Source organism: Diuraphis noxia, unplaced genomic scaffold (genome assembly GCF_037042655.1).
Source record: "Diuraphis noxia isolate RWA-SAM2 unplaced genomic scaffold, SU_Dnox_SAM2 contig0004, whole genome shotgun sequence".
NCBI classification, from domain to species: domain Eukaryota; kingdom Metazoa; phylum Arthropoda; class Insecta; order Hemiptera; family Aphididae; genus Diuraphis; species Diuraphis noxia.
The window spans coordinates 45,129,902-45,145,259 of NW_028301714.1; the positions used below are offsets into that span (position 1 = coordinate 45,129,902).

General features: G+C 29.6%; 1 long non-coding RNA gene across 1 annotated transcript; it reads right to left on the reverse strand.

Annotated features, from left to right (window-relative positions):
- Window positions 1–2,584: 2,584 nt before the first annotated feature.
- On the reverse strand, window positions 2,585–11,457 carry LOC149056113 (uncharacterized). The gene is made up of 3 exons (XR_016191585.1): window positions 11,346–11,457; window positions 9,636–9,761; window positions 2,585–3,049 (listed from the first exon to the last, which is right to left on the reverse strand). It is a non-coding gene; the product is annotated as an uncharacterized LOC149056113 (long non-coding RNA).
- Window positions 11,458–15,358: the final 3,901 nt, after the last annotated feature.

Sequence of the window (15,358 nt, forward strand, 5' to 3'; positions counted from 1 at the left end):
TATATATATATATATATATAATGATGATTTGATAAGACAAGAAAGCAAAAAGCAAAAAAAAAAAACAGAAATTATTAGTTTAATTAGGAAGTTGAAACCGTCAAACGATTTAATATGATTTAGTCTTTATATCAGTGTCAGAGCGTCATAGGAGACAATGAGACGACGGCGACGTTTCCCCATCTTAGAAATTAGAACACGTGATATAATTTTGTTCTGTAAAAAATTTATAAATTTGAACGTCATTTATATGATAAATTAATAATCGGGGTTTCGTCGTAGGTTAAATATTTTTCAAAAATAAGTGGGTGATGGCCTTAGACAATGAAAAGAACATAATATAGTGAAGGTATAGCAACGACAATTTCGTCCAAAACCAAAATTTTAAAATAACAACAACATTCTCATAATCCTGATTTTACCAAAGCTGAAGCATGTCGTGCCCTAAATGCGATGAAAAAATAATATTACGCCGTGTCCTACGTGAATCCGGCGAGTGCGAACGAATTCTATTCTGACTATGTTGTTCCGCCGCAGTGCGGTGCGTCCGATGTGGCGAAATACAAGCTGTTTTGTTTTTCGCCGCACTCGCCGGACTCGGGACACGGCGTTATAAACAATTTCGATATTCCTTCTATAAGTATAATATTATGTAAGTTGATATTATTATACTGAATATACTGTATTACATGTCATGTATTATGCATATTGCATTTACATTTGGTGTCAATTGTCCTAGATTTCACTAATACACATGAAATATTATTATCATAATAAAAAAATTCAAATATAATCATAATATTTTGATAACCACCAAAAACATTGTGGGTAGCTACAGGATATAATGATAGTTATTTTTGTTACGCTAACCGTACATTTATGGCGCGCTATTGTATTTCACTATTTAAGACATAATAATATATCAACGCTTAACGCTACGTCAAAGGTTGCTATAATTACTAATTAGCACGCTATTCCTGAGTCCTGACCATCAATGAGCAGTCCAAGAGTTACCAGATTCTCAAACCGGCATTCTCGACATTCTCGCAGTACGAGAGACTCGTACTGTGATTATCGAATTCTTGCATTTTCAATGAAATTCTCGTATCACTAAAAAAAGATTATCTGTGTGCATACTGTTTTCTATTCATCAATCTGATAATATCGTACCGATGTGGTTCAACTCGTATAACTATGACCTCGGTTTTATTGTTAGCATTCGTGTCAGTACTCAGTACCGTACCGTTTATCGCCGCAGTGCAGTGTGCAGACTTTAAAAACATAGTGCGCTCGTGTACCGTCTATGATATTATCATTATTATCTAACACTCAAACACTGAATTATGTATTATGTATTCTATTCGATAGACGATAGTTGTACGACTATAATAATTAATAATATTAGTGTTGTCAATAATTATTATGATTATCGATAACATAATTGATTATAAGATGGCACTATAGAGTATAGATAGCTCACTGCTATAGAAAATATGCTGATCCGTATAATAATTACTCCCGATGATGGAGAGCGCTAAGGAATGTTGCCTATAATAAAATAAAGTTATTATTTTTAATCGTCGGGTCGTAATTTTATTAATATTCGACAATCGTCCTTGAGGACAAACGCGTTGTCGGGCGTCGTCGTCAAACGTCATTGCGATTGTACAGTGATTGCATTCACAGACCAATCATAGACCCTGACGACGCTGACGATGACGGCCAGAGCCCAGAATACGAACGGACTAGCTCAGCACGCTCAAATTTGATCACATATACAATTTTACATTTTAGGCACTTAGGTGTTACGCAGTCACGTACCGAAACGTGTTGATGGCCATTTCAACTCAAATATTTTATGTTTTTCAATTTGTTGGTAGAAATGGTAGAATTATTCCCGAACGAATTTCAAAACTATTTTAGATAACTTAAAGAAGCGTAAAGCTACATTTTTGCGCAAAAGGAATTGCTAAAATGTTTGATTCAGCTACTTCATTTAGGAAGAACAGATTTTAATCCATAAAATATGTTTCATATATTATAATGTAGAATGAGCATATTTAGACCGTTCGAATAAGGTTTTACCTTTCATGATGAGGCTGACGTACAATGTACTAAAACAAAAAAAGTTTAGAGGCTGATGGAAAAATATGTGGTGAAAAATTTAGTCGATATGGAATAAGTGAATGACAAGTTCACTCTTCAATAAATTGTAAGCTCTCAAAGTTATTTTTTAACTACAATATAATAATAAGCATAAGCGTGCGTAGGTATTCTTGGCAGGGGAGGCAATACTTTAGCTAAGGAGGTCCAGACTCCAATCCCCCCACCCGATTTTCACCAATTGGTAGATATAATATAATATTTTGGTGTAGAGGAAAATCTCGCAGGGGAGGCAACCGCCTCCCCTGCCTCCCCCGTGCGCACGCTTATGATAATAAGCATCATATTACATGTGTCACTATATCAATTTTTTTATTAAATTATAATTATAATATAAGTTATAAACAATAAATATATTATATAATTATTGTATTATTTCATAAATCACTATTTAATAATATACTAGCAATGTCGGGTTTTTAAGTAAAAAATAAAAATAAGATTGTAAAATAATTATGTATATAAATTAATTAATCAACAAAAAAATATAAGATTTTTATTTTTTAAATAGAACATAAAAAAAGAATTATTAGGTATTGAAGTAGTGTCATTGGATGCCCTCTTCTTTCACGCCCTCAACCCCTGCTGTAAACATTTTTCTAAAATTTACTTATTATATTAATTGTATACAGGTTGTAAATATTTTCTAATAAAATAAAATAAAAAATAAATATTTGGCTTGCTTGGGTTGGGGTGGCGTGGTCGTACGCTGAACTCAGGAAACACTTTGAGTGTACGTACCTGCTGGTGTTTCTAGCACTCGGATGAGGGACATCCGGATTTTTAGCAACACATCCTTGCCACACATACATTTCGTGTTCCAAACCAACCGTTTCCCCTTACATTCCTTACAAACAGCCAATAGCCAATAGCCATAGCTGCTGGACTTATGATCAATAAAAAAAACAATACATAAATATAATGTAGTGATTTTAGTTATTATTATTATGCATGTATGTTTTTTTATATTTATGTTATCGCCGTACATCGTGAACAAAAAATTATTCAAACTTAAATTATGAAGAAAAAAAAGGGAAAGGGGGGTTTGGCGCCCGCAGGCAAATGTTTTTTGAGAAGCAAAATAAAAATTTAAATTAATGAAAGAAAAAGGTGTACACACTAAAGACTTCAGCATGTATTATAAATATAATTTTATGCATAAAATTATATAGAATATTTAATGTATTATAGTACGATTATGTGGAGAGTAAATGATTATTCAGATTAAAATTTGTGAACAAAAAAATTATTCATACTTAAATTATGAAAAAAAAAAATGGGAAAGGGGGGTTTGGCGCCCGCAGGCAAATGTTTTTTGAGAAGCAAAATAAAATTTTAAATGAATGAATGAAAAGGGTGCACACACTAAAGACTGCAGTATGTAATATAAATATAACTTCATGCATGCTATTATGAATAATAAATAAATAACGATGGAATGATTATTTATAAGGAACATAATTAATTAAGTTTAACATTTGTGAACACAAAAATTATTTGAAATTAAATTATGAAAAAAAAAGGGAAAGGGGGGGTTTTGCGCCCGCAGGCAAATGTTTTTTGAGAAGCAAAATAAAAATTTAAATGAATGAATGAAAAGGGTGCACACACTAAAGACTTCAGCATGTATTATAAATATAATTGTATGCATAAAATTATATAGAATATTTAAACTACTTGTATTATAGTACGATTATGTGGAGAGTAAATGATTATTCAGATTAAAATTTGTGAACAAAAAAATTATGCATACTTAAATATTATGAAAAAAAAAAAAATGGGAAAGGAGGGTTTGGCGCCCACAAGCAAATGTTTTTTGAGAAGCAAAATAAAAATTTAAATTAATGAATGAAAAAGGTGCACACACTAATGAACTGCAATATGTATTATAAATATAACTTCATGCATAAAATTATCCAGAATATTGAAAGTATTATAGTAAGATTATGTGGAGAGTAAATGATTATTCAGATTAAAATTTGTGAACAAAAAAATTATTCATACTTAAATTATGAAAAATAAATGGGAAAGGGGGTTTGGCGCCCGCAGGCAAATGATTTTCGAGAAGCAATATAAAAATTTAAATTGATGGAAGAAAAGAGTGCACACACTAAAGACTGCAGTATGTAATATAGATATAACTTCATGCATAAAATTATACAGAATATTGAAATTATTATAGTACGATTATTTAGAGAGTAAATGGTTAATAAGTTTAAAAATTGTGAACACAAAAACTATTTGAATTTAAATTATGAAAAGAAAATGGGAAAGGGGGGTTTGGCGCCCGCAGGCAATGTGTTTTTTGAGAAGCAAAATAAAAATTTAAATTAATTAATGAAAAGGGTGCACACACTAAAGACTTCAGCATGTATTATAAATATAATTTTATGCATAAAATTATATAGAATATTTAAACTACCTGTAGTATAGTACGATTATGTGGAGAGTAAATGATTATTCAGATTAAAATTTGTGAACAAAAAAATTATTCATACTTAAATTATGGAAAAAAAAATGGGAAAGGGGGGTTTGGCGCCCACAGGCAAATGTTTTTTGAGAAGCAAAATAAAAATTTAAATTAATGAATGAAAAGGGTGCACACACTAAAGACTGCAGTATGTAATATAAATATAATTTTATGCATAAAATTATATAGAATATTTAAACTACTTGTATTATACTACGATTATGTGGAGAGTAAATGATTATTCAGATTAAAATTTGTGAACAAAAAAATTATTCATACTTAAATTATGGAAAAAAAAATGGAAAAGGGGGGTTTGGCGCCCACAGGCAAATGTTTTTTGAGAAGCAAAATAAAAATTTACATTAATGAAAGAAAAAGGTGTACACACTAAAGACTTCAGCATGTATTATAAATATAATTGTATGCATAAAATTATATAGAATATTTAAACTACTTGTATTATAGTACGATTATGTGGAGAGTAAATGATTATTCAGATTAAAATTTGTGAACAAAAAAATTATTCAGATTTAAATTATGAAGAAAAAAAAGGGAAATGGGGGTTTGGCGCCCGCAGGCAAATGATTTTCGAGAAGCAAAATAAAAATTTAAATTAATGGAAGAAAAGAGTGCACACACTAAAGACTGCAGTATGTAATATGCATATAACTTCTTGCATGCTATTATGAATACCTAATAAATAAATAACGATGGAATGATTATTTATAAGGAACATAATTAATTAAGTTTAACATTTGTGAACAAAAAAATTATTTAGACTTAAATTTTGAAGAAAAAAAGGGAAAGGGGGGTTTGGCGCCCGCAGGCAATGTGTTTTTTGAGAAGCAAAATAAAAATTTAAATTAATGGAAGAAAAAAGTGTATACACTAAAGACTTCAGCATGTATTATAAATATAATTTTATGCATAAAATTATATAGAATATTTAATGTATTATAGTACGATTATGTGGAGAGTAAATGATTATTCAGATTAAAATTTGTGAACACAAAAGTTATTTGAAATTAAATTATGAAAAAAAGGTAAAGGGGGGTTTGGCGCCCGCAGGGCGCAGGCTAATGTTTTTTGAGAAGCAAAATAAAAATTTAAATTAAAGAATGAAAAGGGTGCACACACTAAAGACTGCAGTATGTAATATAAATTTAATTTTATGCATGAAATTATCCAGAATATTTAAATTATTATAGTTCGATTATGTGGAGATGTGGAGGGTAAATGGTTAATAAGTTTAAAAATTGTGAACACAAAAATTATTTGAACTTAAATTATGAAAAGAAATGGGAAAGGGGGGTTTGGCGCCCGCAGGCAATTTGTTTTTTGAGAAGCAAAATAAAAATTTAAATTAATGAATGAAAAGGGTGCACACACTAAAGACTGCAGTATGTAATATAAATATAACTTCATGCATAAAATTATACAGAATATTGAAATTATTATAGTACGATTATTTAGAGAGTAAATGGTGATTGATATTAAAATTTGTCAAAACAAAAATTATTTAGACTTAAATTATGAAAAAAAAAATGGGAAATGGGGGTTTGGCGCCCGCAGGCAAATTGTTTCTAGAAGCAAAATGTAATTAATTGATTAATAATGAATAAATGTTTTCACCAAATAGGTACTTCAGTTTGTAATCTAAAGAACCTAACTTTTCATGAAAATTAGCTATTAATTACACACTGAAGTCTGCAGTCTTTATTGTATGCATTAAAATTAAAGAACAAAACATAATCAGAGGATCCATTTTTTATTACGTTTGACAGTACATGGTTAGGTTTTCTTACTTACCGGTGTAATACTAAGATGGCTTAAACCGTGCTAAAAATTACGGTAATAGTTATTAATTTGGTTTTAATAATTAATTGTTTTAAATATTCAGTATTTAAGTATAAATATTTCCTCTCTAATTTTTAAATATTTTCATCGATGTTATGTTTACAATGTCGAGTACCTTGATAGTTAGTAGGAAAATATCATTGCAAATTTCACGACCAGTGATGATAGTCTCATATCATCACCGTAGCTTTAACTCACCATAGTCTATAGGTACCTAACCTAACCTTCTTATGACTTATTTAACCATCTGCTCGCCACGCGGGGAAAGCAGTGCCGTAGCCAGGGTTAGGATTTGGGGAGGAGAAAAGTGTATACAGTACTATACACCCAACATTCTTCCGAACAGGCTGACTACGCCACTGGGTTTTATAAGTATCAATCAAATCATCGTAGAAAAATAAATAGTATTTGGGTAACGCGTAGCAAACGGATGGTTAACTTGGACACTTTGAATAAAAAAATCCTTAGTTGGTTTCCGATTTAAGTGTTTTTTTATCAAATTGATCTCTAGACTGTTGACCTCTTAGGAGTACCTCTTATTATTAAGATATTGGGCCGCTTGGAATATTTTCGCCCATTTAGATTTTAAGGACTTCGATGCTACTTCTTCTAAGGTAATATATTATGTATAGAGCCCCATCTTTTTGGTGTATATAATATTAAGTATATATTTAAGCGATGAGTGTCTGACCGATATCTAAGATGAGGATACGATGAGGGAACTTTCTGTTTATGGGTACATACAAAAATTATGATTTTATATAGACAGATGTTGACCATACATTTTTTATGTTTTGCACATGTAAGAATAACTGAATACTTGGACAGGTAAGTGGCCTCTCCATTGAATCAAAACAACTTTTAAATATAAGTGGTATATAAATTGGCTATTATTTAAATTCTGCCCCATTTCAACACTAAAGTTATAGTTCGGACCCAAAAACTTCATGTGACATTTTGTTAATTTTATTTTATTTTTCCCTAAAAGAACGGCCCCTGACACCAGAAGTTGAATTTTTACATAATTTTTTTTTTAAGTGAAATATTCTAAAAAAATGTTGTACTGTTGTACACAATTTATTCTACGATAAAATATAATTATTTATCATCTCGACATAAGCTTTTGTTATGTGATAGGTAATCTTTACTTAGCTGCTCATTTTTTTATGTGATAAAGATTAAGTGTTCATAAGAAAATGTAATTATCTAAAAATATCTCAATTTACATACTCATCGTTAATTATTATAATTGAAAAGTTGTACTTTGAACTATTTTATCTTAAATGGGTAGACTTAAACAATGTACAATTGGATTTGTGTTATTTTTATAATTACAAAATACACTTTTTTTAACATTAGCATCGGCAACTTTGGCCGATTGCATTTTATAGGTAGTTTCGTGTTGTTTAGAAACACGTATGTATGCCGGGAAAGGATTCACCACTAAGAACCCAGGTGGTCACCCATCCGGGAGCTAGTGATGCCAAGCGATGATTGACAACGTGAACGACTACGGCCAACCACTGCGTCAAACCAGTCTCAAATTACAGTTTTTGTTAGGTGTTCTCTATTGTGTGCATACCAGGCTAGAGGCAATTTTTTTTCAATGCATCAACTGCATAGCCTGATTTTGCTGTTAGGTTTGAAACACATGTAAATATGACGAGGATTCGTCACTAAGAACCCAGGTGGTCACCCATCCGGGAGCTAGCGACGCCGGTCGATGCGTTGACCTCAGAACAAGTGACTTCGGCCAACCACCGTACCACACCGGGTTCCAAATTTACTTTTTGAACATATAGAAACCATAACATAATCTATGATATTACATAAATTGTACATGTACGTCTATTTTTCATTAAGTTCAATTAAATGGTTTTTAATTATTCAGATAATAATTACAATATGTATGTCTTTTAAAATATTTAATAGGTAATGAATACCTACACGACAAATATAATTTTTTTTTAATGTCTAAAATCTTAAAATTAAAAAGTGAATTAGACTAGTCAAAAAATAAAACGACTAAAACTCATATAGTTTCCAATATTCGACTAATATTAGATGTTTAAAAATTACAGCATTTCTCGAAAAAATCACCTATCACCAGAACTTATTTATTTCCAGTATTAGATATTTTGATTAATTTTATAGAATTAGTAGGTTATAGAAGTTGTTTTCAATTTTGTAATTAAAGTATTCAAATACATTTTAATTCGAAGTCCTCAAATGAATATTTTGAGAATGAGAATTTATATAATATATATTTTTTGTTTTGAATTATAATCAATGATTAGCCACTTGATATTGATTAGATAGATAGAATATTTTTATGAAAAGTATCTTTTACTAGACTGCAATAATATAAACAATCAACAGTCAAGAGCTATTTCAATTTGATAACACTTAAGAGTATATCAGTACTTCAAGCACTAACATCTTCTTATCCGGCCTAACCAACATTCTCTTTTTATTCTATCCAATAATAGTCGAAGGTTCCAAACCTATTAACTTGGTAGTTTAAGCTAAAGGGTCGAGTGACCTTTGCATTTCAAGATTCTTTCCTACGTATTCGAGATTGTTAACATAACTATTCTACCTAACTATACCCCCTTCTCCCAACCTACCTAACCCTCTCCCACACCCACTCACCCCTATTACTCTCTCTCCTCTTTCTATCACTCTCCCTCTTTCTCACCATGAACTCACCCTATCTATCTATCTCTCTCCCTATCCCTCTCACACCACTCTCCCGATCACTCTCACCCATATCTTTTTCACTCTATCACTCTCTCTCTCTCTCTCTCTCTCTCTCTCTCTCTCTCTCTCTCTCTCTCTCACTTCCTCTCCCTCTACCTATCCCTCCCCATCTCACACACTCCCAGTGTCAATCGTCCCTACAGGTCATCGTACCTGACAATCGGTGAAAATATTTAAATATCATTAAAGAAATTATTTTTAAAAATAAAATGAAAAAAATAATATACCTGATCAAATTCGTAATTTTTATCATGAATTTATTGATAACCAAAATAGTGTTAAACCATTGGCTACAAAAAAATTGATTGAAAAACAGCAGGCAATGTATCCCCTAATCAATTAACAATGTAAAAAGAAACCTATTGACAAATAGAAAATTACTTACCCATATAGGACTGCATCAATATTTGTTATAAAACTTCATCTTCGAATCATTGTTAACACTTATCACACAGGATATACGCTATATACAGCTTGGCAGTTGGCAAATTTCCATTGACGAATACCATCTCTGAAATTTCAATAAAATGTACAACAATATTTATGGCCTATACACTATTAGTCATTACAGACGATATAATATATAGCTAAAATAACTCGTTTAACGTTTAATTCTCATCTTGCCCAACTAGATATTATGCGTTAATTTATGTTTTAAATATTTTATTCAAGACTTTATTATTTTTATACGAATATAATATTTTTTCACTAGCCACGACAAATTAATTATCTACTAGAACACGAATACCTACTGGTTCATTTTTATTTTCATAATTGAAGGATTTATTATAATTGTTTATTAGTTGGTGAATTTATTTTATTTCACTATTAATTTATAAATATTATTTTAAATTATTATTTAATAATAATAAATAATTCCAATTTTTTTTTAGTTGTACAAATAGTTATACCATATAATTATTATATACCTTATTTAACAATAAAATAAATGTTGTAGGTACTAAATTAATAGTTTCCCATAACTTTTAATGTTGGTTTGGAAAAAATTACCAGTTTTAAAATTAAATTGTATTATATATGAAGAGTTATGACTTATCAGTTATGAAATGTATTAATTTTATTAATTGAACTGAAATGTCTATCCTAGCCTCTAGGTAATTAATTTATAATTAAACTATTTATATTGTAGGTGCGTGGGTGTGCTTGGCGTCTGGGAAAAAGACGGCGCGCGGCGTTTGAATTTCATACATTTCAAGAATAAAACATCCATCTACAACACTTGGGTAGCATATTTTTCATGGCATTAAATATTTATTTATGTTGTATTACATCAGCATGATAAATTTAAAGATATATATTATAATACAACTTTTATATCCAAGACATCTGTTTTTTCGTTGAAATAATGAAATCTGAATTTAATAATAACCAAATTAATTTATAACTTTCATTTTAAATTACATATAATATTATAAAGTTGGTATTCTTTTAATAATTATTTTAAATTTATTTATTTGATTTTTGATATTATGTGGTGTTTCAATATTAGAGTCACACGCATATCTTTTATAATTATCAAATAAACTTGTTAATTTAAGTAAATGTGTTTTCTGATCTTTAGAGTTAACACAAAGGTTTAATATACTACATAATAAATACATACAATTTACTGTAACGACTAGGTATACCAGGCGCCAACTAGTTTGTAAAATTCAAGATTATTGACATTTTAAATTTGATTAGCTTTTTACCGATAGATATTAATAAAAACAAATCTTGTAACTGTGTAATACAAGCTAGCTCAGTAGCTCATAATAATATTTCTTCATTATTAATTTCAATGCATAATACAATTTTCGAAATATTTCAACCATTTTTTAAATTTTATTGAACAGTGCTTTTGTTGCATCTTACTTTTCATTTAGAATACTTTTTTTTTAATGGCTTATATAAAAGAAGAAAAATAAATAAATATTGATTATAAAATTAAATTAAAATAGGAAAATTAAACGATGATCATAAATTATTTACCAATGCAAAAATCACTATTGTATAAATATACTTCTATTTTTTTTTATAAATTTAAGCCGAAAAAGGTAAAAGAATAGGTATGAAAACCAGTAAACCAACTTACCTTAAATATCGATTTTTTTTGGACTTCGGTGGAATCCGTTACATGCAGTATGCACTCCGACGCGATGATGACGTGAAAACGAATCAGATTATACTACTGAATTAAAGTGTGAAAATAAAATGATTTATGAAAAAAAAAATATATAGGAAAAGCAGTACTTTTTACATGTCTGCTTTGATAGCTAATTGAAATAAGCGAATCTTTAATCGACTGCGTCTTCTGCAACGACTTTGGCAATCACCATAGATTATGTTATATTAAATCAATATGATAAATCCATAGATATATGATTCAACTTTTATATTAAAGAGGTGCGTGTATTCAATTTGTTCTATGAAATAATGAAATGTGATAAAACAATTATATCGAAATAATTTATAATTAAAAATTATGAATATCCATATAATATCTATTTATAATGTAGTACCTAACCTAGGTATTGTTTTAAGTTTTGTTTTTTTACATTTATTTTTACTTGATTATTGATTAAAGTGGTGTTATATTAGAACTTAGAAATAGGCACATGCATATTTTTATTAAAATACATTTTTTATGAACTATTAAATAAGGATGTTGATTTAAATAAATGTGATTAAGTAGCTACTGCTTTTTAAAATAAAAAACATTCATCGTTCAATCATTGTAAATTCAATGCATTCATCGCTCCGCTCAGAATCTAAAAATAAATAAATGAATTAGATTATACTCGTATTACGTGAGACAGTAGTTTTAAAATGTGTTTATTTATTTATTCGTTTTTAGTTTTTACTATTACTACTAAAAAGCATTGCTGAGAAACCTATATCGGACCAAATGTCCAAATACTTATTACTTATTTTGAAATTATAAAGCATGTTTAAACCTTCGTCAAATATTTTTATGACCTCTTTATAACATTTTTAGAATTATTAAATGTGCACCAATATTCCACACGGACGAAACGAACATAATGGTTAAAATTTCATAATATAAATAACGTAACGACATAGATAATGTACTCAATTTAATTATATAATTTATTCTAATATTAAAAGTAACATTATAAGATTGGGTCTGCTGATAGTATATTTAGTTCCATAGGCGTGGTTCGAGGTTAGGTAATTTAAGCCTCAATTTAAGACGAAAACAAACTTACGTGTAAACACTAAATAATAAATATTGACTGTTCTGGTGAAACCTTTAATTTTATAGTTCGGACATTCAGTAGATACCTAGTACCTACTAAGAATATTGAACATAGCAGTTAATATGTACCTGTTTTGCCTATACAATACGCCGAGCATCATATTGATTTTCGGCGAAATATCTAAAACAATTTACAACATACTACATTATTATTACTAGCTGTATTTGTATTTTATTACCCAGGGTTGCCAAAAGAAATGTTAGATCTTGGTAAGCAACCCCCGTGTATCAAGTTATATGAATTGACTACCTAAACACTTCTTAAATTGTCCAAATCAGTTGAAAATTTTTAGTAAGTAAACCTCAGCCATAAATTAGATATGTAATATAATAGTTTAAATAGTTATTAGTTTGTTAGGTACTCAATTTTATATTTATTTTGAAAAGTATTTTTAGCCTTACTGACAAAATAAGTATATTACAAAAAAATTATATACAATAATAATAACTATTTTACAGACTGTAAGACTGTAAGCAATGACAATAATTTAAATATACATTATTAGCTAGTTAATATTAATGAACCGTTAATGAAGATTATAATGATTTACGTTTTAGATATAGACCATGTTACCTGTAACCGATGTTATTGTCAATCGATGGTTAATGGTTTATCTCATTCAGTCTTTTGTGGGCCACTATCTACTGTTGAATTTAAGTGTTCTTATATAAACAAGAAAGAGATTTTAGGTTAAGTTGAACAATTCCAAAATACTATAATATTGTGAAAAAAATAATATAATAATAGTATGAATTAGTATAATGTTAGTCTGTCTGTCCTTTATGCATTACTATACCTACGGCTGAGCTGATCATGGCGAAATCTGGTACAGAGATATTAGATATATTACACTTATGGACAGAAGATAGGGCTTAAATGCGCTTTACCACCCCCCTCAAAATTTTCGATTTTTTTTTTTTGGAACATACTTATATTAACTATTTAAGAACGATGGTGCAATCAGAATTTGTCGGTCGGACTTAGTTTCGAAGTTATGGGCTTTGGAAGTTAGCAATTTTATGTTTTTTATGCATGAGCGCAATGTTGCGTTTATCACGTCTTTTACGATTTTTTTGTTTTTTTTTTTCTTGAAACTTACGTATATTAATGAGTGAAAAACGATGTTGTAGTCGGTAGGGGAAGGGATTTACTAAAATATACTTATGTTTATGTTACTAAAGTCCCGGGGGGTTTGGGGGCCGAGCCCCCATCATCGAGATTTCCGGAGGACCTCGAGTTTGGCGACCGGAGCCGGTAGGCGAAGGGAGCCACTCATACTTATTTTACTTTATCTGGCCATCGAGTCCGGCGACCGGAGCCGGGGGTCCCTTGAGTTTAAAGACATGAGTCATTTGTGTTAAATCAGTTTCAAATTACTTGTTAGGTCACTCACCTCTTGAGGGTGCTCTTCCCCCCTCCCCCCAGGTTTGCTATTTTGGCCCCGGGGGGTTTGGGGGCCGGGCCCCCATCCAACGAGAGGCCCGTAGTAGGACCTCGAGTTTGGCGACCGGAGCCGGCAGGCGAAGGGAGCGACTATCTACTTGTAACAATTGTTAGACCCAAATACTTGATCCCTATACTTTAATTATAGCGTTATGAGTAAGCGTAAAAAACACAAAATCAAAATCTAGATAGTTGGAAAATTTATTTTGTTATTTCCGCCAACAGCATGGAAACAAATTAAATCCTACATTAATTGAGTTTTCTAGGTCATTAGCAAAATTTTTTGTGCTAATTATTTCAAACATTCCCCAGGTGCAAATTGCATTGAAGATTTAAATGAAATTTTAGGTTCAGATCTACCACAATCTGAAAATATTCTTATTTTGAAGGATCAGATAAAAATATTTTTAAAATTTAATATATTAGTATTGATACAGTTGTTTATAATTTATAGACAACATGACATTCCAGAACAGAATGCATTAACTTATATTTGTGGTTATTTAATGAAGAAATGTTTAGAAAAACTTACTTTCAGGCTTGTAGAGGTTACCTATGCATATTATCAAAAAAAGTTAAACCAGTCATTTCTTTTGAGTTTCACAAAGCATATCCTACTAGGGACCACTCAACTTTTGGAAATTAAATGATATTAATTAATTTATACGCTTTAGAATTTGTTAGCACTAAAATTTAACAGAGATTTAGTTTCAGCAAAAAAACCAAAAGACTGAAAATTGACCATTCTGACACATTTGTAATCGCACATACTATTTTAAATAAACACTTATTATTTCAAAAAGTTAAAACTTAAAAAAAATAATCTTACATAATTTGATAAAATTTTAAAATATTTTAAAATAAAAAAATAATTTTTTAAATATCTATTACTTTATTGTTATAATTTTTTTTAATGGGACCATATTTTAAATTCATATTCCTTGAGTATCTCGTTTAAATTAAATATCTGTCAAGTACCTAGTTAGTTATAACTTACAAGTATTGTTATGATGAGGGAAATAGTGAACTGATATTTTGAGGGGTACCCTTATTGCACTATCATTTCCCTAATCGAAACTGTAAAAACTTATCACTACTTAAAAGAAATTTGATTTAAAAAAAAAAAATGGAATAATCAGAGAATATAGATTTAAAAAGGTATAGTCTCATTCAAAAAGTAAAAGAAAAATCTTTAGGAACTTTTAAAGAATTTTCAGAAATAATGAGTATGAAAGTAGTATAATAATTGTTTCATTCTATTTTTATAGTAGTTTTTTCCAACAAAAAATTTATGATATTTTAGATGTGAAGAAGACAAACAATTGTATTTTTAAATTATATTATTTTCTTTATTGTATCCAATTTTGAAAAAAAAAAACTATCA